Raw genomic sequence first — 24,800 nt, 5'->3', positions numbered from 1 at the left:
ACACACACACACACACACACACACACACACACACACACACACACACACACACACACTCACTTTATTGACAACGGATGAAGATGGACAACCTCCAGAGGCATCCAGAGGTTTTGTTTTCGCAGCCCTGCGCATGGCAACCACGTAAATGCAAGATCGCATGCGAGGACAGAGCGAGGAAAAGCACTGAGAGCCAACAGGTGGCAAACAGCTGCGGGACGTTAAACTCGCAGCCAGGACTGAAAATATTAACTCAAATTGTTTTGGATGATGAACAAGCTGCTGTTAATTAAGGTCAGAGCAAACGTGACGGCCATGACAACAAGAAGGGTGTAAAACGAGTGTTTTCCCAGCGGTAAACGTTACCCAGGACGACCTTTAGAGGACAAAAGCTATGACTTGTTTTCTCGAGCTCAGTTTTAATAAATGAGCGTCACTTAGAGATGATGTCAGCAGTCGTGTGCTACTAAAGTTCCAGAAGGATGTCAGGAGATCGAACTCTCGAGTGTTACAAATGTAATGGGAGTAAATTCCAGAGGAGCAGACAGGTTTTGGTGACTGGAGGACTGAAGATAAGGGGAACCGAGCTCACGCAACAGTGGGAGGCAGTTTTTGTGAAACTTGCATCATCGCTTGATCCCGCAACAGCTGAGAGACATTCAGAACGTTCCTCTCGCCACCATCACAACCCCCAATACCTCGAGGTAGGAGAGTGTTGAAATCAAGATCCCTCAGACCCGGAGAACATCAGAGGAGCCTCGCTGATCAGAGGTCAGAGTTCAACGGTTACGTCCCCGTTTCAGCTGAGATTTGCTCACCATCCATTGGCTTGTTCCTGCCGCCGCTTTGACTGCCAAGGGAACCACCATCGAACTGAAAATATACTGCGACTGTCAGCCCATCCACATCCATCCATCCACATCCATCCATCCACACATCCATCCATCCACATCCATCCATCCACACATCCATCCATCCACACATCCATCCATCCACATCCATCCATCCACACATCCATCCATCCACACATCCATCCATCCACATCCATCCATCCACACATCCATCCATCCATCCACACATCCATCCATCCATCCACACATCCATCCATCCACACATCCATCCATCCACATCCATCCATCCACACATCCATCCATCCACACATCCATCCATCCACATCCATCCATCCACACATCCATCCATCCATCCACACATCCATCCATCCACACATCCATCCATCCACACATCCATCCATCCACATCCATCCATCCACACATCCATCCATCCACACATCCATCCATCCACATCCATCCATCCACAGCCATCCATCCACATCCATCCATCCACATCCATCCATCCACACATCCATCCATCCATCCATCCACACATCCATCCATCCACATCCATCCATCCACACATCCATCCATCCATCCATCCATCCATCCATCCACACATCCATCCATCCACATCCATCCATCCACACATCCATCCATCCACATCCATCCATCCACACATCCATCCATCCACACATCCACACATCCATCCATCCATCCATCCATCCATCCATCCATCCACACATCCATCCATCCACATCCATCCATCCACACATCCATCCATCCACACATCCACACATCCATCCATCCATCCATCCATCCATCCATCCATCCACACATCCATCCATCCACATCCATCCATCCACACATCCATCCATCCACATCCATCCATCCACACATCCATCCATCCATCCATCCATCCACACATCCATCCATCCATCCAACAACACATATAGACAGACAGCCATTGGCTCTCCCAGCCACGCCTACGGTCATCCCCTGCCAGTTTGGCAGATCATATCCGTTTAGTTTGCAGTGGTCATCAGGGACAGCCACCAGTTGGCCAATTAGAGATGACGACATGGACTGACTTCCTTTTTTGTTGTTCTAAATAAAGATTAAACACAGAAGGTTGACCGCAGGAATCGTCCCTCGCTACTATAAGAGACGAGGAGCCACCGGTGAGTTCTGGTGGTTAGGAGCCCATGAGGAGAACCTCCGCTTCACGTCTGCATGGTTTCAACATCAATTTGTAATCGTAATCATTTTATACCACTAATATCACTTTGGCTTTGGGTCAGCACAAAATGCTTCGAATGTTCAACTCACTTTTTCCATTCGGTCCAGCAGGAATGCATCGATGCAGGAGGCATTCATGACAGTTTGGCCACGTGGTTTGTGAACTGCGTTCATGCCTGTATTTCTGTCTTTGAGGACACGGAGCGATGGCCTCGCTCCTTCAGAGGCTTCAGGTCTGATAGGGGTTTGGATGGTCAGCAGCCTTTCCCAGCTGGGCATCAACAACGGTGTTGGCAGGGAGAGGCGAGATCTACTGCTCAAATGAGCTGACTTCACATACAGGTGACGTTTAGATGGAAGCAGGGACGATTTCTGCTGGCCAGCGGAACAAAACATCATGTCAGTCTGACGGGTGCCAATCAGAAAACAGGGATTTTAAAAGTTGCTTGCTTGTCACCTCGTGAAGAAGCAGGTTTTATCACCTCGGTCTTCATCCAAATCTGCGTCATGATGTTGTGACTTCTGCATTATTGTGTTCTGATAAATGAAATGAAGTCAGTGGTCAGACTCAGGGTTGGGCAGCAGTTCGAGCGGTGGCGTTAGGGTTCTACACGCTCCTCAGCAGAAAGGTGGAGGTGTTGCTGTTTCCTGACTCAAAGAACGACTCACACAAGCAGGTCTGAAGCTCCTCACGAGCTCATCTCTGCCGCTGAAATGAAACCGCCAAGGATCAGTGAGTGACACCCCCCCCCCCCCCCCCGCTCGGTCTGCGACGTCAACAGAAGCACTTCCACATGATGGTGACATCACTGCATCCACAGGCTGACTCCAGCTGGAATGGAGCACCAGAGCGAGGATGTGTGGAGAAAAGTTCAGCTGACGCTGCCACGCATGAGAGGCTGCACACGTTTTTACCAATAAAATCCATTTTCATGACCTTGTGGCCTTCAGTGCTGATTAGTGAAGACGATCTTGATGAACTGAACCTGGAAGATCATCAACTTTTGTTCACCAGAGCTGATTTACTGGTTCAATCACCACAATCACATGGAGCGATCCTATTGGCTGTTGGTGGAGGAACCAGGAGATGACCACTTCCTGTTGGTGGAGGAACAAGGAGATGACCATTTCCTGCTGGTGGAGGAACCAGGAGATGACCACTTCCTGCTGGTGGAGGAACCAGGAGATGACCACTTCCTGTTGGTGGAGGAACCAGGAGATGACCACCTCCTGTTGGTGGAGGAACCAGGAGATGACCACCTCCTGTTGGTGGAGGAACCAGGAGATGACCACCTCCTGTTGGTGGAGGAACCAGGAGATGACCACCTCCTGTTGGTGGAGGAACCAGGAGATGACCACTTCCTGCTGGTGGAGGAACCAGGAGATGACCACTTCCTGTTGGTGGAGGAACCAGGAGATGACCACCTCCTGTTGGTGGAGGAACCAGGAGATGACCACTTCCTGTTGGTGGAGGAACCAGGAGATGACCACCTCCTGTTGGTGGAGGAACCAGGAGATGACCACTTCCTGCTGGTGGAGGAACCAGGAGATGACCACTTCCTGTTGGTGGAGGAACCAGGAGATGACCACCTCCTGTTGGTGGAGGAACCAGGAGATGACCACTTCCTGTTGGTGGAGGAACAAGGAGATGACCATTTCCTGCTGGTGGAGGAACCAGGAGATGACCACTTCCTGCTGGTGGAGGAACCAGGAGATGACCACTTCCTGTTGGTGGAGGAACCAGGAGATGACCACCTCCTGTTGGTGGAGGAACCAGGAGATGACCACTTCCTGTTGGTGGAGGAACCAGGAGATGACCACCTCCTGTTGGTGGAGGAACCAGGAGATGACCACTTCCTGCTGGTGGAGGAACCAGGAGATGACCACTTCCTGTTGGTGGAGGAACCAGGAGATGACCACCTCCTGTTGGTGGAGGAACCAGGAGATGACCACTTCCTGTTGGTGGAGGAACCAGGAGATGACCATTTCCTGCTGGTGGAGGAACCAGGAGATGACCACTTCCTGCTGGTGGAGGAACCAGGAGATGACCACTTCCTGCTGGTGGAGGAACCAGGAGATGACCACTTCCTGTTGGTGGAGGAACCAGGAGATGACCACCTCCTGTTGGTGGAGGAACCAGGAGATGACCACCTCCTGTTGGTGGAGGAACCAGGAGATGACCACCTCCTGTTGGTGGAGGAACCAGGAGATGACCACTTCCTGTTGGTGGAGGAACCAGGAGATGACCACTTCCTGTTGGACTACAAACACACGTCACACCGGCACATTTATGGAAGGAGATTTTACTCAGTCAACCATAACTCAACCACATATACTCTAATATGGAGGAATGTGGGAAACAAATTGCCACAACTTTTCCAAAATTTTCTTGCTTTGTTCTTTAAAAAACTTTTCCAGGCCTTGAAATCACAGTTTTTAAATCCCATGACTTTTCAGGGTTTTATGACCCCGTCAACGTTGACGAACACGTAATTAAATTATCTGTTTCATCAAAATACCTCTGTTGACATTCAGGAGGATAAAGCTGCCGGTAAAGTGTGGTCCTATGGAGGTCACAGCAGTGAAATCCATCAAAATACCAAAACAAGGAGGTCAAAGTTCAACCGTTATAAACCAGGCAAGCCGACAAGGGGAGCTAATGACAGCCAGGGATGAGTAAAGCAGACCTGGGGACTGCGGTCTGACGTCGGTGCTGTACCTTTGTGTGCTACTTGGGTCGCTTCGGTCAACGGAAGCTTCATTTAGCAGCTGCCAAACACTGTTGCCAAAGCAGTAAAATACATAAGAAACTGGAACTGGTGTGTGTGCTGGTGTGTTTCCCATCAGCCCTGGTCATCCAGGCCCAACCCTTTACCAGAAGTCAGCCACTGAGTCACTAGAGGCAAACGACGAGTCAGCTGTTTGACTCGTGAAACACAAAGGAGAGCTATTTTGACAAACTTGTGGTGATGGAGGTATACAGAACACCCTGATCACACCTGGTCACACCTGTCGAGGTATTTGCATCCTGCAGAACTGGAATGACTCATCCCGGACTGCCGTAGGTAACGTTTGGAATCAAACAGCAGCAGCGGCGGCTTTGATTGGACCACATGTGAGGGGTTGATGTCAGGCTGCTGAAGCCTCGTCGTGATTAGCGGTTGTTGGGTCGTCCAGCATCTTCAACCACATCAGTCGCCGCTGGGGAAAATCCCACATGATTCAGCGTAAACACCTCTTGGGGCTCGGGAAAACTCTGTGGACGGCACGGGCAGCACGGGCCTCGCTCGGGAACGTCGATGGCAGCGATGACACGTTTGTTGATCACAGATGGGCTCCAACGTGCGAGCCAGTCACATTGTTTTGTGGTCTGTGGTTGTCACAGAACAGCGTGTGATGGAGGAGGGACGAACGTGACGCCTCTGTCTCTCCGTGGGTGGAGTCGTAACGCTCAGGTGTGAACCACCAGTCGTCCAAGTCGCAGTTGTACGCACCCTCTACTCGTCAGCACGGCCTCGAGCCAGGAGTTGTTTATCTATTCGGCAGCAGTTTAAACAATTAATCAAAATTAATCAGACTTTGTTTCCTTAAAGGCGAATTAAAGAATGAGGTGGCGCTGCAGAGACGTCCTGTTGCTTCCTCCCGACCAGAGACAACAGTTCAATTTATGAGTATTTCAGCGAGTATAACGATGTAATTATGACATTCCTGACTGTGACGCCTCGACTCTTTAACCCTTCCACCGCTGATGAAAACACAGGCTACTCAGCTAGTTAATACGCCACAAACTGGTTGATGGAAACCAAAGTTGATGGGACGTTTTTTTGCTACTTTTTTGTTTGCGGAAGTGTTTGGTGGCCTCAGTCCATCAGGTGATGGGGAACGTTTAACCCCCCCGCTCTGGGTGGACGGTCGCAGTGGGGGAACAAACCCTCTCACATGTTTGGTGCAGATGTGTTTCACCTAGAAAAAAAATCACCCTGAGCCTTTCGAGGCACAAACTGACTTCCTTCACCATAACCCAAGCAGAGATTAGCAGTATTTGTTATTATTGACAGAGAGAAGCTGCATATGGCAGCAATTTACAATCTGGATTCGGAAGTCTGAAGCAGAATTTGGGAGAATGTTCCGTAATCGTTACAACGTGACGACGAGCTCGGAAGTATTTGCTTTATTAGTCACAATGGGAAGCTGAGGTGAACACTGCAGGATTCTAATATTTACCACCGCAAACACGTGACTTGAATGCAGCGTCCCTGTGGCGTTTGAGTACTTGGGGCTCCCCGCAAAGCTTTCAAATACCCAGACGGCCATGGATGGATGCAGAAAGCATGCAGGGAGATGACATCAGATGTGTCACTATCTGGCTCTAGGACAGCGTTTAGGACTGAATGACAGAACGAGGGAGGAGAGAAGAAGAGTGTCATCCCTCCATCTGGTGTCAAGAGGTCATCATTAGACTCCACCCACACTCACGGGAACGCGAGCGTGTTTCACAGCATGTGTTTCCCATCTGGTTCCACCCAGTCCCTCATCGCAGAGTTCACACTGACCTCCTTCTTTCTGTCTTACCTTCGTTCTTTCTTCATCAGTCCTGTTTGGCTCCTTCCTTCCTTCCTTCTCTCTCTGATTCCATCCCTCTATCCTTCCTCTTCTCTTTCATCAGTGGAACTAAACTCCTTGACCTCATCTCCGTATCCCTGAGACGGGCAGGTTTCGGCTGGATACCTCGTCCACGCCGTCAGCCTCAGTCGTAAACTTGTCACGCCGCCTCATCACGGGTCTGAACCTCAGCGACGGGGGGAAATCCCTGACAGGAGGTGAGATCATGTGTCTCTGATGCCACTTTGCTTTTTTGATTCGAGCGCCAATTTCCACACATTCTAGTTCACGCTCAGCACTCACTGCGCTCGTCTTTTAAGATGCGGCCACTGGCTGCCAGAGAATTCCTGAAACATGTGGAACAGAATTGGAAACAAGTGGAATTACATCAGCAGTTTGGCTCCGCTCGGAGCTGAATTACTGCACTACATTCTTGTGATTTGTCTGTTGTCAATTTCCATCTTCCTTGTTTTTCTGATTACAAACGAGACACCCAAATCACCCTGATAGTTGTGGAATTACCAGGCGTGAGGTCCTTCACGACACGCTTCACAAGTCGGTTCCACTCCTTCTTAGAGGTAAATGAGAACTGAAGTCGTGGTTTCACGAGTTACACTTGATTTCCTCGTTCTAGCCGTCTTTTCTGTGTGTGAAGGGAGACGTTTGTGTCTTACTACAAGTCTAATTAATTCATCTGGAGAGAAAAATGTCCTCATACCCGACCAGGAGTACCTAGAAACACTGCATGTATTCCTGCGATGTGCGCCTGCCACGGTGACCAACGGAATCTTCCCAGTGTATCTTCGAGTCAAGGGGATCTCTTGTGGCAAATCTGAAGAAGTTCGCCCGGAATGTTCCTGGGGGATACAAACAGAACCCAAATGGCCCACAGCCGTCGCCCAACACGCAGCGATGAGTCCCCATATCAACAATTCTCCCTCTCATCGTAACCCCACACTGACGGTTTCTGCTTCAAATCTACACGGGGAAGCAGACAGTCCTCCTCCAGAGCTCAGCACTCGCTTCCTCATTACCATGGAGGTCATGTGATCACAGGGTTGGTTTGTTCCCTCAGGCTAGCGTTCCCGCAGGGAGCAGGGGGTGGGAGGTTCTAGACCAGGGGTGGGAACCAGGTGCCATGGAGGGCCGTGTGTGTGCAGGTTTTCCTTCCAACCAAACACTTTCACAGGTGAGTCCACTGATCAACACTCCTTCAGCCACAGAAGAGTGTTGATCAGTGGACTCACCTGTGAAAGTGTTTGGTTGGAAGGAAAACCTGCACACACACGGCCCTCCATGGCACCTGGTTCCCACCCCTGGTCTAGATGAACCCACCATGGTGCCTACCTGCAAGGAAACAAACGCCCCTCTGTTCTTTGGTCTGAGCGGCTCGGAGCTACGAAAATGCTTCCATCTTGCTCCTGCGCTGATGATTGGCTTGTTCTCTTCTGGTGACATGAACATCCAAACCTTTATCATTCATACAGCTGCTGACGTGTGTTGTGTTCACTTGTGTGCTGGCAAATGGTAAATGGATGCTAAGGTGTTGCTAGGAGGCGCCGTAAAGAACCGTATCCCTCAGAGTTAATTTAAAGCATTCTCTACTGTAATGGTGGGCGGACGACGACCCTTTGGGCTCATATCATTACAACTCCAGAGTTTGGAAGTTGGAACTTACGAGGAGCACTTGAAGGCAGCATCAGTCTTCTCATGTACTCCCTCAGTGTCGGCTGTCTCCCTGAGCGCTATCATTCTTCCCATTCAGCTTCCTGCCCTATAAATATTTGAGCAGCCCCATTAGGGAGTGAGGTAATCTCAACACACACACACACACACACACACACACACACACACACACACACACACACACACACTCACGGCGGCTGCCATTAAGTCGTAGTAGTGTCTAATAGTCTTGTCGAAACGTTAGGCCCTGGAGCTAACGGGCTAATTAAGAGCGAAACAGGTTTAACGAGTTTAGACTGTTCATTAAGGCGGAAACCTGATTAATTAACAGTCAAGAGGGAAGAGTTCGTTAACGAGTGGCGTGATTAATTAAAACTCCAGACGACAGAAAGTGTAACTTTAAATGGAGAACAAGGTGAGGAATGATTACGAGCACTGGAGGGAGGGGATGAACCAGAGGTAGGAGGTAGGGAAGAAAGAAGGAAAGGAAGGAAGAGGATGACGAGAGAAAAAGATTAAATGAGTAGAAATAAATGGGAAGAGTAATGTGAAGGAGTGGAAAGGGGGATAGGGAGAAAAGAGGGTCGGAGAAAGATGGATGATTCTGAAAGAGAGGTTCAGGAGGATGAGGGAAAAATAAAAAATGATGAATTAAAGAATCAGAATAAGAAATAAAAGAAGACAGAGAGGAAGGAGAAGATGTCCTATTATAGATGGGAGAGAGAGGGAGAGAGGGGGAGAGGGGGAGAGGGGGATGTTGGTGGAGGTCAAAGAGATGCCAAGACAAAGGGAGATTGTGGAGAAAAAACAAAGGCTTCACACATTGATCACACACACTTAGCTGTTGAACGTGGGCTCTTTGTGTTTCGTGACGCCGAGTCATGTGACTGCCCCCCTCGCTGGTGGTCGAAGGGCAAAGGAAGTCAACATCCGGGGTGTGTGTGTGTGTGGGGGGGGGTATTTTGAACGCAGTCTGCTGTGTGTTGCTATCAGACTTTTTCTCCAGGCAGCTGAACACCGTGACTCTTCAGAGAGCCTGCAAGCCTGTTGTCACGGTTACAATAAGAACCAAGTTGTTGAAGTCCAGGGACAATCGACCCGAGTCGTCGTCCTCTCCTCCTTCGTGAGGGGATGGAGATGTGAGTAGGAAGCTCGGGAGGAGAGGAGAGGATAAAGGAAGGGTGGAGGGGAGACAAAGCCTGGGTGGTGAGGAGGAGGAGGAGGAGGAGGAGGAAGAGCAGGTGCTGCTGACAGCGCCTTCATCTGTTCCTATGGCGTCCTCACCCTGGGTGACCGAGTGTCTCACAGACAGAGAGACGCAAAACAGTGTTGAGGACGGCAGGAGTAAACGGGAGCTGTGTCGAGCTCACACGTGCGCTCACGGTCGCCCGCCACCGGACATCTGTTGGTCCTGGCGCGTTCTAAAAGTGAGCGGAAGCATCTTTTGATAAGAGACACGTTTGTTACTGTGGGATGGAAAATGAAACGGCACAGCCGCAGAGGGATCAGACGTGAGGTCACATCCTGTCTCTGGGGTCTGCTGCAGGTTACCTGCCTGTCCTCCAAATAAGCTGCTTGATATCAAATCAGGTGGAAGTGACAGACGCCATCTAGTGGCCATTGTAAACATGACCACATGATAGCAGTGAATCACATGACGTCAACAAAAGCGGGAGAGCTCCGTATGAGGAGGTGGAGGGAGCGGTGGCTGGACAGAGTTCTTACTGAAGGCTGCATGCATCACCTGGGTGCTGGTTCTGATTTTCACCTGAAGCCAAAGTCACTTGGAGTCTCCAAATATGGTTTGTTGATCAGATTTACTGATAAGAAGTTCCAACTTCACCACCACAGACCTGAGGACTGTTCAGCCTCGTGGAGTCAAAACTGGAGACGCCAGTCAACATCAACAGAAGGAATTCTGAAAACCTGGTTTTTGAGGTGCGAAGTGATAAGAAAGTTTTTCAAGTTTTTATTTTTGTTATCTTGGAAATCGGACCCACACGGACGCGGTCTCGTGTGCACACGTTATTGCACTTCACCGCCATTTCATGGCGAGCTCTCGAGACTTGAGTTGTTTCTTCTCATTTCATCTGTGTGACCTCAAACTGACCTTAAGAGGAAGCACAATCATTCAAAGTTCAATCTTCTGGATTTCTGTCGCTCTTATTGACAGCTTACTGCTCTCTGAATGCTCCCAGATGTTGGTTTACGCGGTCACCATGTTTGAGAGTCTAGACCTGCAGCAGCAACCAGAAGAGCGCCAGTGCAGCCCATTGTTTTGTTTTCTGGTTCTTGGAAGCTGAAATGCAGCCGACCTCTGACCTCTCGGCCTCATTGACTGTAAAGCTGTGTTCTTCTCTCTCTCTCTCTCTCGTTTCATTTATGTAACAAAATTAATGTGACGTGAATAAAACATTAAAAACCGTTACCATATTGAAGCATACATACGGTCGCCATGGAGACAAGATCCCAGTTGTACAGGACAGGTTGTTTAGGTTTTTAAATGAATTTAATATATAGATTTGAACAATTGGAACATCGTGTCCATGTACATCAGTCAACCATATCTTGTGAGTGTTGCCAGAGTTGTCACGGCAACAATCTGGCGTCTCTCTGAATTATTTTGGGATGAAACTGTGGCGACGGTCAAGATGAATTCAAGACATGAAGGAAGTGAAATTCCTCTCTGTCTCGTTTGCTCCCAGAACCATCTGTGATAGCAAGAGTTTAGTTCTAGATGTTAGTCATCCTGCCGGCAACACACACACACACACACACACACACACACACACACACACACCAGTGCTGCCTGTCCACCCACGCTCAGCTAATCTCTGTCCCCTCACAGAGCAGCAGGTAGGTAGGAGGTGTGTGTGTGTGTGTGTGTGTGTGTGTGTGTGTGTGTGTGTGTGTGTGTGTGTGTGTAACGGTGTTGGGGACAGTAGTCATTCAACCAGCCGCCCCCTTTATGTCAAGAATAAACTGCATGCACATACACACTCAACACACACATTCCCTGATAAATCAAGGGAGTTGGGACAGGAAACGATCCTGCAGAAGAAGGAATCAGGAATGAGGGGGCGGAGCCTAATGACATAAGGATTTGGGGCTCAGCAGAAACCTCCTGGAGGGGTCCAGGGTTGGTCCCTGAGCCCCAGGAATAGAACCAAGCCGATTTTACACAGTGACCAAAATGTGGATAGGCAAGCAGGTCACGTCAGTTCCTGGCGCTCAAGGGTGGGAGTCACCAGTTTCATCATGATGTGATGATGACACAAATACTCCTAAGACGTGACATCCATGTTTAGCATGGACGGCGCTGGACTGGGACGATTGAGATCAGAGTCGCACAACCTGAGGAGACGTTGGTGTGGATGAGGATACGAGCGGAGCTCCAACCTCAACACCTCCCAGATCAAATCAGCAGACGACTGAGAGGACATGTCGGCGGGCTTCAGGACCAATCAGAGCGCGTCAGACCAGCTGTGCTGCGACGGTAATGGCCTCTGAAGTCTTCATCTCTTTCATCTCGAGTGGTTCTGTTGGTTGGCTTCTTTAGATTTTGTTAGCCAGCAACAGGAAGCTGCTCTTTCTCTCCAATGTGGCCACTAAAATGAAGGGAAGAGAATTCCTTTTGTTTGGATCATGAAGTCAGTGGAAGTTTTTGTGATGATCTGCCCCACATAGCCGTGGTAGCGCTGTTGTTGCGAGGCTCCGACTGCAGATTCTGATGCAACGCCGTGCAAAATGGCCTCCAGGACAACTTGGTTCCAGCGAGGAAAACTAACTCAGCGTTGTAGTGCAGCTCGTCTGCCCGCAGGCTCATTTAATAAGGAGAGGAAACGAGAGGAGTGCTAATGAAACTGGGGGGGGCAGACGAAGATGAAGGAGATGAGCAAAGAGAGGACGAGGGCGGGGACGGAGGATGCAGATGCAGCTTACATAAGTAGGAGCATCTCACACACACACACACACACACACACAAATACAGCAGGAATCGTCTGAATCTGACTAACAAACTTGTTGATGCGTCATTCATCCAAAACTTCAGGAACTGTAGAAGCACTTGTAGCAGATGCAGGATGAGTCCATGAAGACACGCCTCCTCGACGGACGCCAGCATCACGAGCGCCTGTGCAGACACAGCTGGAGGCGTGGGGCTAAATATAGCGGGCCGGAAGGAGGAGGGATTGTTGTGGTATGTCTGGAGGTCTGTTCCGAGCCCTCAGTAGTGAGATGAAGAGTCTGATCATGTGGAATGTCGGTTTTTGCGACACACTGACCCAGTTGCTGCTCGAGGTTCCCCGAGACCAGAACCCAAAACTGAGAATGGAATCAGGATTGGATAGGAAACCCAAACCCTGAGCCTGGATCCGAACCCAAAACTCAGAACCAACCCCGCAATTAAAAATAAACCCTGAAGAACTTCATCGTTTCGAACTTTAACCCTTGAGGAGAGTTGGGATTTCTGTGGTAGCTGATCCAGGACCAGGCCTGACAGGCAGGACTCACTACTGTTGGTAAACAGCTGGTTACCGACTGCTGGTAGGGCCATGTTTACTAACCCACTGCAGCGCATACAGAGGTTCTGCTCTACTTTGGATCAGATCTTCCAGTTCCAGCCTCTGTGTTAGGACCAGGTTGTCTTTGAGGCTCTCACCTGGCACCCTCACCCGACCCTCTCACCCGACCCTCTCACCCGACCCTCTCACCCGACCCTCTCACCTGGCGCTCTCACCCGACCCTCTCACCCGACCCTCTCACCCGACCCTCTCACCCGACGCTCTCACCCGACCCTCTCACCCGACCCTCTCACCCGACCCTCTCACCCGACGCTCTCACCCGACCCTCTCACCCGACGCTCTCACCCGACCCTCTCACCCGACGCTCTCACCCGACCCTCTCACCTGGCGCTCTCACCCGACCCTCTCACCCGACCCTCTCACCCGACCCTCTCACCCGACATTAGCAATACTCGAATGTGAGACAAAGCTTCTAAATTTGAGGTGATCACATGAAATATGTGACAAATACAGACTGAGATGTGTGTAGTACAGAGTACTACAAACATTTGGAAAAAACTTTTAGTCTCTGATTTTGTGTTTTTTCTGCTTGGTTACATTTTTTCACTGTTAGTACTCGTTTGATTTAAAAATGCCTTCCAGAATGAAAGACAAGAGAAGAATTTCAGGTTACAAATTCTTTTGACTTCTTATGACAATAATAATACTACTACTACTACTACTAATAATAATAATAATAATAAACTTCAGTTGAAGCACAAAGAAGTTCAAGTAAACTCAGGATCAACTCGTTCCCTGCCAGGAAAACGTCTCCTGTTCTCCTCAAAGCTGAACAGAAGAGCCTGACTGCTCGTCCTCGCCGGCGTCCAGCGACAGAACCAAGCTCTCCTCCTTCCTCTGTCCATCACACTTCCTGGTGGATTTTGCAAACTGTTATGGAAAATCTAATGAAACTACAACACACACACACACACACACACACACACACACACACACACACACACACACACACACACACACACACACACACACACGGGGCACACAGTAATAGTTTCAAGGCTGGCCCAACAGCCCTGTGGAAAATATGAGTGCCTTCTCTTTTCCACTGGCAATTTACACCAACAGGACGCCTGTTTTTCCCCTCCTCACCTCCTCCTCTCCCTCCATCTTTTTCTTCCCCTGTTAAATGGAAACATGTTGGTCAAACAGCTGTGGCAGGATGGCTGTTTGGGAAAATTCTGTAGGTTTACTATATGTGGTGTGTGTGTGTGTGTGTGTGTGTGTGTGTGTGTGTGTGTGTGTGTGTGTGTGTGTGTGTGTGTGTGTGTGCGCGCGCGCGCCAGCAGATGGAACATGGAACATGGGATGTTTTTAACGGGCTGAATTGGTCCCGTGGCCCATGTTTCCTATGTCAACCGCAGGCGGAGCGTGTGAGCAGCCCAGCCGCCTGGGAGCAGCTGCTGCGCTGCAGATGCACGTTAGCATGCAGAACTGCAGCAAGTATGAACGCTGCAACTCACCCAGCGACTCTCTGTCAGGGCCTCCCCATCCTGAACACGCTATCGATATTCACCCAAACAAGCCCAGCGCTCGTTGGTGTGCTTTGTTCCTCTGCTGAGCTCCTGGGTCTGGTCTGTACACCTGCAGCTCTGTTGAGGTGAGTTAGGTCGGCGTGTCATTGTCCAGGTCAACTACGTGTTCCTTGCTACTCCATGGCGGCCTGCACCTGTCCTCACCTGCCTCCTTCAGGTCTACAGGTTGCAGGAAGCCCAGCCGCCACAGACCACCTGGCTCCTTCAAAAGCCTCCAAGTCCAAGTGTTCCTGTATGATCAGACTGGCCCTGCTGGAGCGGCACACTACAGCCACTGTAGAGGGGTGTGTGTGCGTGTGTGTGTGTGTGTGTGTCCGCTGAAACAGCTAATGGGAACATTTTCGCTACCTCCGTGTGAAGCGTGTGGGATTTGCGTGTTATTGTTTAAAAGTGTGTTATAATTGTTGGGGGTTCGTAGTGACGCATTTCATTGTTGTGCTCATTCATTTCAGTTTGTTCATCAAATCACAAGCCAGCTTTAATGCCAGCAGCAGCACTTTTCCAGGACCAATATGGTAGAAACTGGATGATGTCATCCCAGTCAGTTGTGTATGACCTCACCTCCCAAGATCTCAGGACCGTATTATTACACACACACACACAATTACGCACATGAAATCATAAAGCAATTATGACAAACCCAGTCCTTCCTCGGTGGTTTTGGCCGGGGTCTGACTGGGATGTTGTGGCCTTCATTGGCAGTGTTCAAACCCAGCACATTCCCTCCGCGGACCCGTGTGGCGGGTGAGGACAGCTGACTGAGGAGACCTTCCTGCATCGGCCGCGTTCTTCCCTGGAAGGGATTTTCTAGATAGACATTATCGACGAGCTCAGCTTCATCTTCATTGCAGCTGCTCAGGACGTGCGGTGTTGGAGAGCATCTTCTTCTCACTTGACCTCTTTATAAAAAACCACAGGTTTACACCGCACTCTGCTGCGTCCTGAGCTCGCTCGCCCCGCTGAGCTGCTCCTCCTCTTCAGAGGGTTCCTACCGGACCCAAGGGATCATCCCAGGCTCGGTGTTGCTGTCTGAACCAGAGAGCTGCTGATTCATGTCATCAACCAGAGCTGCCACTTTGGCCACGTTTGTCAGGCGAGAGGAAGCTGTCACCACGTCAGTGTCAGTGCTCCCTCAATGACAGGACCTCCGCCCGATCTGAGAGATTCAACACTTCCTGATGGGCACAGACTGGAGCGTGCGGCTCACATGACTCTCACCGCATCATTTAGAGGGATGGAAACGCAGTGAGGGAGCACTCAACTGTACTTCTCTCCTTACTGACTCTGACCTCATGCTCCAGCAGTGCAGCTGTTCCTGCAGCTCCAGCGCTGCTCTTCCTGCGGGACGCCGTGATGAAGATGTCACTGCCGGACCTCTCTGGACTCTTCTGATGTGAACGTGAAGTGTCTCTGTGAACGCGGATCATGAAGTTAGTCACAGAGCGAGTTTCGAGCCGTCCCGTTGTGTAACACAGGCTTTTATAACAGCAATTCAGCAGCAGCACTGTGACCTTGGCACACCAAGAACTTCCTCCTCACTCACTCACTCACTCTCTCACACACACACACACACACACACACACACACACACACAGCCTGTGCTGCCACCTCCCACACACATTCAGGGCTTGCATATTTTTCTGTCAGAAATATCCAGTAGCGTAATTGACTTCCTACCTGCTGTACATCACTGTCTACACGCTGTCGGCTCCTGTGTGTGTGTGTGTGTGTGTGTGTGTGTGTGTGTGTGTGTGTGTGTGTGTGCGCACCACAGTTCAGATTAAGTTCATTTGATTCATCTCTCTCTTATATTTAATTTCTCTTGAAGAGTCGCCTCGTCTCTGTCACTTCTGCCTCCTTGTTCTTGGCTCTCGCTCAGATCCAGGTCCACAGCGACGCCGTCCCTTAAAACCTGATTGACGGCACTAAATTAAAACAAAACACGGCTGCTTCAGCGCCAGCAGTCGGTGGTTTAAGTCCTGCGATGACAAAGTGAGGATGCGCACAGGGAGAGGAGGCTCTGCATGAATTAATGAGTTTCAGGAGAAATGGATTTATTTCTATGTCTGCTTCTTTCTTCAATCTCGCCTTTCAAGTTTGAATCAACACTCCGGAGCGACTGGGTGGTGATGCAGGACGCCGTCACTGGCCCAGCACTTCCTGTAGTAACATTCACAAGTACCACATCTGACCATCATGCAGCAGACTCCATCACACTCGTCGTTCCTCCACCAAATCTTTTATTTGTCTGCAGTGCCGGTGAAGCGTTTTTAGGCTACAAACATGATGAGGCGCTGACATTTAGGACTTCTTTTCTGCTTCCCATCATGCACCAGCATGTTGGATTTTGTGGCATCCGGTATGGCGACCTCCTCACGTGTGCTTCAGTTTGCCGTCCCGTCATTCCAGGGGGAGTGTTTGTGGTTCTCCAGTCTGCTTGATTCCATTTGAACATTTTTCTTCTCTTTGTCCTCACTGATGAATTCAAAAGGACCCAAATATGTTTGCTTTGTTTCTGGGCTGAAATCAACCGCATCAATATTCCGTTTCTAACGAGGTTCTCTCTAGAATGAATGGAGGAGCCGAGGTGGTGAAAGACATTTTTGGATTGAGATGAAACCATAAAAATCCACTGTGTGATTTGATTGATTTTCATTCTTTTGGGTTTTGTCACATTTTCTTCATGGAATTAACATGGAGTTGATGACCAATTTAAGATTTTTTTTTCCCTAAAATTCTACAGCGACAATGCCTCTGGTTTACTATCAGAATGAACTGAGATTCCCTCTAAATTTCACTCTCCTTCTAACCAGGGAAGTAAAAGAGGCAGAGAGGCTGATTTCTGCACCCACAAGAGGAGAAAATAGACCAGAATTCAATGCAGCTCCAGAGTTGAGAAGGAGGTTACCAGAAACTGTGTTTCCGTCGAAAAAGCTCTCTCCTCCTACATGTTTAACCCAGAGGAGACATCAACCAGCTTGGGAGGGCATCAAAAGGCTTTCTGGGAAATGTAGGAAGTCAGAAACAGAAGCAGAAGAAATCCCATGTTGATGTAATTTCAGACCAAAAACACGAACATGTGTTTAAGGTCCCTTGTGTTTCATTGGCAGCTTCAACACTTAAGGGAAGAAAGTCACATGAGCGTGGCGCTACCGTCAGACTAACATGAGACTAGCATAGCGCTACCGTCAGACTAACATGAGACTAGCATAGCGCTACCGTCAGACTAACATGAGACTAGCATAGCGCTACCGTCAGACTAACATGAGACTAGCATAGCGCTACCGTCAGACTAACATGAGACTAGCATAGCGCTACCGTCAGACTAACATGAGACTAGCATAGCGCTACCGTCAGACTAACATGAGACTAGCATAGCGCTACCGTCAGACTAACATGAGACTAGCATAGCGCTACCGTCAGACTAACATGACACTAGCATAGCGCTACCGTCAGACTAACATGAGACTAGCGTGGCGCTACCGTCAGACTAACATGAGACTAGCATAGCGCTACCGTCAGACTGACATGAGACTAGCGTGGCGCTACCGTCAGACTAACATGAGACTAGCGTGGCGCTACCGTCAGACTAACATGAGACTAGCGTGGCGCTACCGTCAGACTAACATGAGACTAGCGTGGCACTACCGTCAGACTAACATGAGACTAGCGTGGCACTACCGTCAGACTAACATGAGACTAGCGTGGCACTACCGTCAGACTAACATGAGACTAGCGTGGCACTACCGTCAGACTAACATGAGACTAGCGTGGCACCACCGTTAGACTAACATGACACTAGCGTGGCACCACCGTTAGACTAACATGACACTAGCGTAGCACTACCGTCAGACTAACATGACACTAGCATGGCACCACCGTTAGACTAACATGACACTAGCGTAGCACTACCGTCAGACTAACATGACACTAGCGTGGCACTACCGTCAGACTAACATGACACTAGCATGGCACCACCGTTAGACTAACATGACACTAGCGTAGCACTACCGTCAGACCAACATTGTTTTGCTTTCTGTTGTCATTAATAATTGAGGGTAAAGATATTTTTGCAAATAAGTTTGATTAATGTAATTATAATTAATATCCAGAACAATAATTCACCCATTTGATGAGGCTTTTAGTTCAATTTTATTGATATATTTTGCTTATTTATTTGTTCTAATAATAGTAGTCAGTTTCATTCCAATCTTACAATTTTAGTCTCAAATGTAATTAGTAGTGTTAACCACTTTAATAACCCTCCCTCCCCTTTAAATGATATTTATTGCAATTATTTGAACCTCTCCTTTCTCTGCTCTATTAATAATTCCTTTCTTATTATTTTATCACCATTTTCCCTGTTAGTTGCTCTTTTATCTACAGTTTTTTCTCACTTAACTTTTTAAATGTTTTTATTATTTTTGTGTTTTATTTATCATATTAAGTCAAATATTTCTGCTGCCAGTCTCTGTTTTTCTTTGTCTGCTATTTACTTTAAGATTTAAAGTACCACAGAGGCTGAAACACCATCCGGCGCTCTAATTATCAGTTCAACCTGCGTAGTAATGAATTTACACTCACACGCAGATGGCCACATGGTTATTAAGTTGGTCGATGGATCGATTCCCAGCGCGCACTGAAACGCACACACACACACACACACCCTCTTCAGTGCTGCTTTTTGTTCCAGTAACTTCTGTCTCCCACCAGGTACAACAAAGGTGGTGTTTTAATGGAGGCGTGTGTGGTTTCAGTCCAAACACACTGCCAGCTGCCCTCCATCGCCCGTCTCTCTCCTCACAAAGCAGTTAATCACTGAATGGAAACCATTAGTAACATGTTTAAATAATTTACGCAGCGTCTGACCACCCAAAGTACCAGAACACTTCGCCTACCACTCAGAAATACGAACCCGGCCTTTGTGTGTGTCCATGTGCCCGAATCCATGCATACTTTTATTGGCTGGAGGTGTGTGTGTGTGTGTGTGTGTGTGTGTTTGGTAGAAAGCTGAAACCAGCTGGCATGATGCTCCACCACACTGGCCACGGCCCATTTCTGAATTAATTTTCCTTCTTTGTCTTTTTCTTTGGTCCTTGTCTTCTTTCCTCCACCTTTTGTTTCCTCTCCTGCGTCCTCACACCTTCAGCTGTTAATTCCTCTCCTCTGTCCTTTCCTCCTCACCTGCGTCTTCCTCAACTCATTCCTGCCCTCTTTGTTCTGGGTGCCATCTCCATCCTCCCCATGTTCCTTCTCCTCTTCTTATCAACACCTTCTTTCTTGCATGGGCTCTCTCTGCCCTGACGCTCTCTCCTTTCCCCTTCCCCTTCCCTCTGTGCACTTGTACTCCGCTCATCACCCGTGTTCCCTCATCTCTCCATCATCCTCAGCTCTCCTCTTCCTCCTCTCTTTTATCCTTGTAGTTCCCTCTGTCGTAGTCTTATTTCCTCACTTTATCTCCTTCTCCCCGTTGTGTTAATGTTGTCTCCAAATCGCTTCTTCCTCTTCTCTTTCCTCCTCCATTCATGTTTGCTGCTGCTTGTTCTGTTGCTCCGTGTCTTTAAGGATTATAAAGTACCTTATCTTCTATTTGTGTACTGCAGTTTTATTTTTAGAAATTCATTCTGCAACATACAGGAGACAATACACAAACTAGAGGAGCCAAAGCTGATATAAAACAAGCAGCGTGAGTGGAGCCTCGTGCCCTCGGAGGAGAGGATGGTGAAACTTGTTGGCTCCCTCCACCAGGTGGCACTAGAGAGCTCATACTCGCGCTATCTTATTTAACTGTAGATCTCATGAAGATGTCTTCAGACTCTCATCAAAGATCTGACCATGTGACAGTTTCTAGAGCTTCCTGTTCTGTGGTCAGATATTAAACATGGCTGCCACCTCGCCACGGTAACCTCTCAGTTTACACAGCGACACATCACCAGGGTCTGAAGAAGGTTCTGACCACATATAGAAGATGTGGTTGACCCACTCGGAGGACATCAGAGTGTCCTTTCCTGTTGCAACCAGGTGACGCTATGACTTAGCAGCCCCAAAATGTAATGTGTTCTTCCACAGTCCAGGTTCCGCCCCTCCACCAGGTTTGTGTACTCCTGCTGCAGACAGGATTCACGCTCAGCTGGGAGGGTCTGAACCAAGATACCAGTGAGTCGGTTACCACGACAACCCCAAAATATACAAATTGGACCTTGAAAGCTCTGGCATCCCATTGAAAGTGACGAGCAAGACAAAAGTTGACAAAAGACGAGACGACCTCTGCTGACCTCTGCTGACCTCTGTCACACTCAACATCTGCAAACTAGTCTTCACAAAGATAAAAGTACGGTTCAGCCTAATCTGGGTCTCCCAATGAAAAAAGCTGATCGAGTGCATATCTGAGACACTGGAGGTGAGTGTGATTCTGACACACACTCACTCACTCACTCACTCACTCTCTCTCACACACACACACACACAAGCTGATGAAAACAAGAAGGAAATCTTGATCAATGATCTAGTTGCGTGGCTGAGGGTTATTCTCAGCTGTCATTCCAATAAAGCTGGCTGGAAAGGACAAAGAGAGACACAGAGTGTGTATGTGTATGCGTGCGTGTGTTTGTGTGTTAGTGTGCGCACATGCCCTTTGAATTGAACAGCCTCCCACACACACCACAAAGTGCAACACACTCACTCACTCACACACTTTGTTCCTACTGCATGGTTAATGCCCACACACTGTTTGTACCTCTTGGGTTTAGGTTTAGGTGTGTGTGTGTGTGTGTGTGTGTGTGTGTGTTCTCTTTTATCTCCCGTAGCGGCCTTTGTATCTGTGCATTTACATAACAGAAGCTTCCACAGGAAATCGATCAACAACAGTCTGAAGGGAATAAAACACAATCAGGACGTCCCTCTGCACTCTGGGGTCAAAGGTCACTGCAGGACACACATTGCATGCATGCATATTTATGCAACACAGAAATTTTGATAGAAGCGATGCTCTACTGACATGTAAAGCAGTGTACACAGTATTTTAGCAATGCATCAAAAAGCAATGTGAATCGAATGTTGTCGGCCTAGTCTTTGGTCTGATGGGCCAGTTTTTGGCGGTTTTATTTGGGTACATTTCTCTCATGATGTTGGAAGACAAATATAGACCCCCTCCTCTTCTATGCTGCAACAGGGAGATGATGCTAGTGTGCTAGTTAGCTTAGCACAAGGAAAAACTCCATTGGAACTTGGGTCAACAGAACCAAAGGTTTGTTGAGGACTAGAAGAGCGACTGCTGCTACTGATGATGAGGAGGAGGAGGGTTCCTGCTGGACACACCAGCATGCTGGACCTGAGCTAGCTGATGCTAACACTTCCACCCACTACCAGCTATTGGGCTAAGCTAACTAGCCTGGACCTGAGCTAGCTGATGCTAACACTTCCCACCCACGACCAGCAATTGGGCTAAGCTAACTAGCCTGGACCTGAGCTAGCAGATGCTAAAACTTCCCACCCACTACCAGCCACTGGGCTAAACTAACTAGCCTGGACCTGAGCTAGCTGATGCTAACACTTCCCACCCACTACCAGCCATTGGGCTCAGCTAACTAGCCTGGACCTGAGCTAGCTGATGCTAACTCTTCCACCCACTACCAGCCATTGGGCTCAGCTAACTAGCCTGGGGGAGGGTTTCTATCTTCTTGTCTGGTCCTGGGGTGACTTTAAATTGGTGAGATTCTCTAACGGGGGACTGTAGAAATCATCCACACTGTAGTAAAAAGGTGCGATGTTTCGAGTTGTGCGCTTCCTGCAAACCTTCGCAACCAAAGCTCAGGTCTGATTTTGTAAGACAAGTGTGCAGTTGGTATAAAAGATCTATTTCCATGTGTGAAAGCAGAGCTGATCTCTGCTCCCTCACGTTAAGTAACCGGTTATTTAAAGCTTTCTGATAAATCGTTTGTGCGAGTGTTGGAGCGGCAGTGCCAGTGTGTGCTGCACTATTTTTACCTGAGTATAGCCTCTGCGTTGCCCTCTTTTGACCTACCTACAACTTGGATGTCTCGTCATGCCCTTTGCCAGCCCACACACAAACACACACATGCACACGCGCACACACACAACTGGTACATGCACTTCCCACGCTCACACACACACACACATACACACTAACTCATAAACAACGCCAGTAGCTATGTCTCTCCTACGCACGGGAACTGGGGCAGGTTGTGTCGGTGCATGTATGAATAAAGCTTTATGTAAGTCATTCACTACACACCCGCGCTCCCTCTGCACACTGAAACCATTCAACAGTTTCATTACAAAACCAGTTCGATCACACAAAGTTAGACTGGAGTTTAACCGAGCTTTATCTGCATGCTGTAGTGTCAAATGAGTTCTAATGGGCGTGGAGGTCAGATAGCTGGCGAGGTGTGTGAGTGATAGCAGAGCGTAAAGCTTCAGCAGGCAGGCTCATCCTCTGGCGACACCAAATGGCAGAACAAGTGTCTAAAGACTTCAGTCAACATGTGGCTGAAAAGCATTCATGAAATTCCCTACAGTGGGATAACACAATCAAGATTGCAGATCAAGTAGGAAAACAACACCGTGGCTTCCACTGTGTGTTTATTTTCAGCATTCTTGCTGCCGTTTGCATATCAGTGATTAAAATGTTCTGGCCAGCTCTGACAGGCTGGCAATCACCATGGATCAGATGTGAGACACTTGTGAGCCGTTCCATTTTTTTTTACCTAGGGTTTATTCATGGGATTTGACTTTCACTTCTAGTTGTCTGATGATTAGGAACCTTACCCACACGGCCCCAAAACACCAACGAAAACAGGAATTTTTCTGAACTAAAACACACAAAGAAGACATTCACCTCAAAGGCTTTCAGGCACAAAGACCATGAAGGAAATCAGGAGATGAAACTTAAGTAGCAACAAACATTCATTTTCTCCTGTTCTTGGATCAGCTGAGGCAGGAGAAACTCCTTGGTTCATTGAGGCAACGGTAGTTCAAGGCAGCAAAACTCCCTGGTTTGGTTTTGGTAAATGCTGATTTGGGTTGAACCTTTGGCGCCACGTGTCACAAAGCCTTGCTGATGGAAAGCCTTATGGTCGAACCTTTCCCTTCTACAGCTGAAACAGGAAGCGTTTAAAAATAGAGCCGTTTCTTGTCGTTTTACCTGGTGCGGCATCTGCAGGTGTACTCTGAAACTGACTTGTTTCCACTCCTACGTCTCTGGCCTCATTTTCAACAAACACCTGCTCCCTGTTCCTGTGCAATGAACTTGGCCTCGTATACTATTACGGCAATTAAAACAAAAGTAGAAGGCAGGCACAGTATTGCTGGTTCCAAGTTTACCTCCAGGTCTTTACCACAGGTTGTCTAAAAGTCAGCTGGCCCACCAACCAACCAATCACCTTCATCCTGGGAGTGAAGCTGGCCAAACTTCATTGTCTCTTACATGGGAGTCTGTCCTTTTGGTTTCAGACCACATTCCTGCACTCTTAACACTATGGAAAACATAAAAACATGACCCAGGTCTGAGATAATGTTTCTAGTGTGCGTTTGTGTGTCTGCACATGTGTGTATATTGGAGGGGGGGGGGGGCAAGTTAACATTCCTGCTCCAGTAGAAATACAGCATGTTTTCCTCAAGTGCTATTTATAGATCTCACGTTGGTCCCCAAGACATCCACGTCACCAAGCCCTGCTTACCAGCACTGAGGCCTCAGTGTGTGTGTGTGTGTGTGTGTGTGTGTGTGTGTGTGTGTGTGTGTGTGCGCACATACTGCAATCAGAGTGAGACGGAGGTAGTTTAAGCTCTGCAACGAGGAAATACAAAGCAAAAATGCAAGTTCAGCAGTGCGTGTGTGTGTGTGCGTGTGTTCATCAGCTCTGTGCTTCCTCTGCCATCAGGTGTTAGTGTGGTCAAGAAAAAGTGAAAACCACATACATTGCATCCAATGCTGTGTTTGTCGTGGAGTTGCAAAGCCTGCAAGTGCTATATAAATGGAGCTATACATATCATTTTCTTTGTGTGTGTGTGTGTGTGTGTGTGTGTGTGTGTGTGTGTGTATGTGTGTGTTTTAACCTTGTACATGCCAAGTTAGCTCAAGCTGTGCCACAGAGAAAGGAAGGAAAGGTAGCATTGATGGCTGCTCTTCGACTTGGCCTTTTTGGACGCCTACAGACATTATGACACTCCAACGTCACTTCCACTGTGCTATTTATAAGCCTTTGTGTCTTTTTAGGAACAGCGTGGGTTTGCTTTGCATCAGTGACTCACTGAGTGGAAGGAGGGCGGGAGGGGTGGATAAGGCAAAAACACAGATGGATTCCAGTGCAGAG

At 48.5% G+C, this 24,800-nt stretch overlaps 1 protein-coding gene and 1 long non-coding RNA gene across 5 annotated transcripts in view; one reads left to right on the top strand and one right to left on the bottom strand.

The window, feature by feature from the left end:
* Positions 1 to 24,800, top strand: part of hivep2a (HIVEP zinc finger 2a) — an 88,725-nt gene that overhangs the window by 47,674 nt on the left and 16,251 nt on the right. The window lies entirely within an intron of this gene.
* LOC147243393 (uncharacterized) lies at positions 7,136 to 8,425 on the bottom strand. Its single transcript, XR_015110672.1, has 3 exons — positions 8,347 to 8,425; positions 7,401 to 7,525; positions 7,136 to 7,311 (listed from the first exon to the last, which is right to left on the bottom strand). It is a non-coding gene; the product is annotated as an uncharacterized LOC147243393 (long non-coding RNA).

The sequence above is a fragment of the Aulostomus chinensis genome, chromosome 20 (genome assembly GCF_037954235.1).
Source record: "Aulostomus chinensis isolate RoL2024-O1b breed Wild chromosome 20, RoL_Achi_v1.0, whole genome shotgun sequence".
NCBI lineage: Eukaryota > Metazoa > Chordata > Actinopteri > Syngnathiformes > Aulostomidae > Aulostomus > Aulostomus chinensis.
Note: the sequence above shows the minus strand (reverse complement) of the source record. Positions and strands in the feature narration are given on the sequence as shown.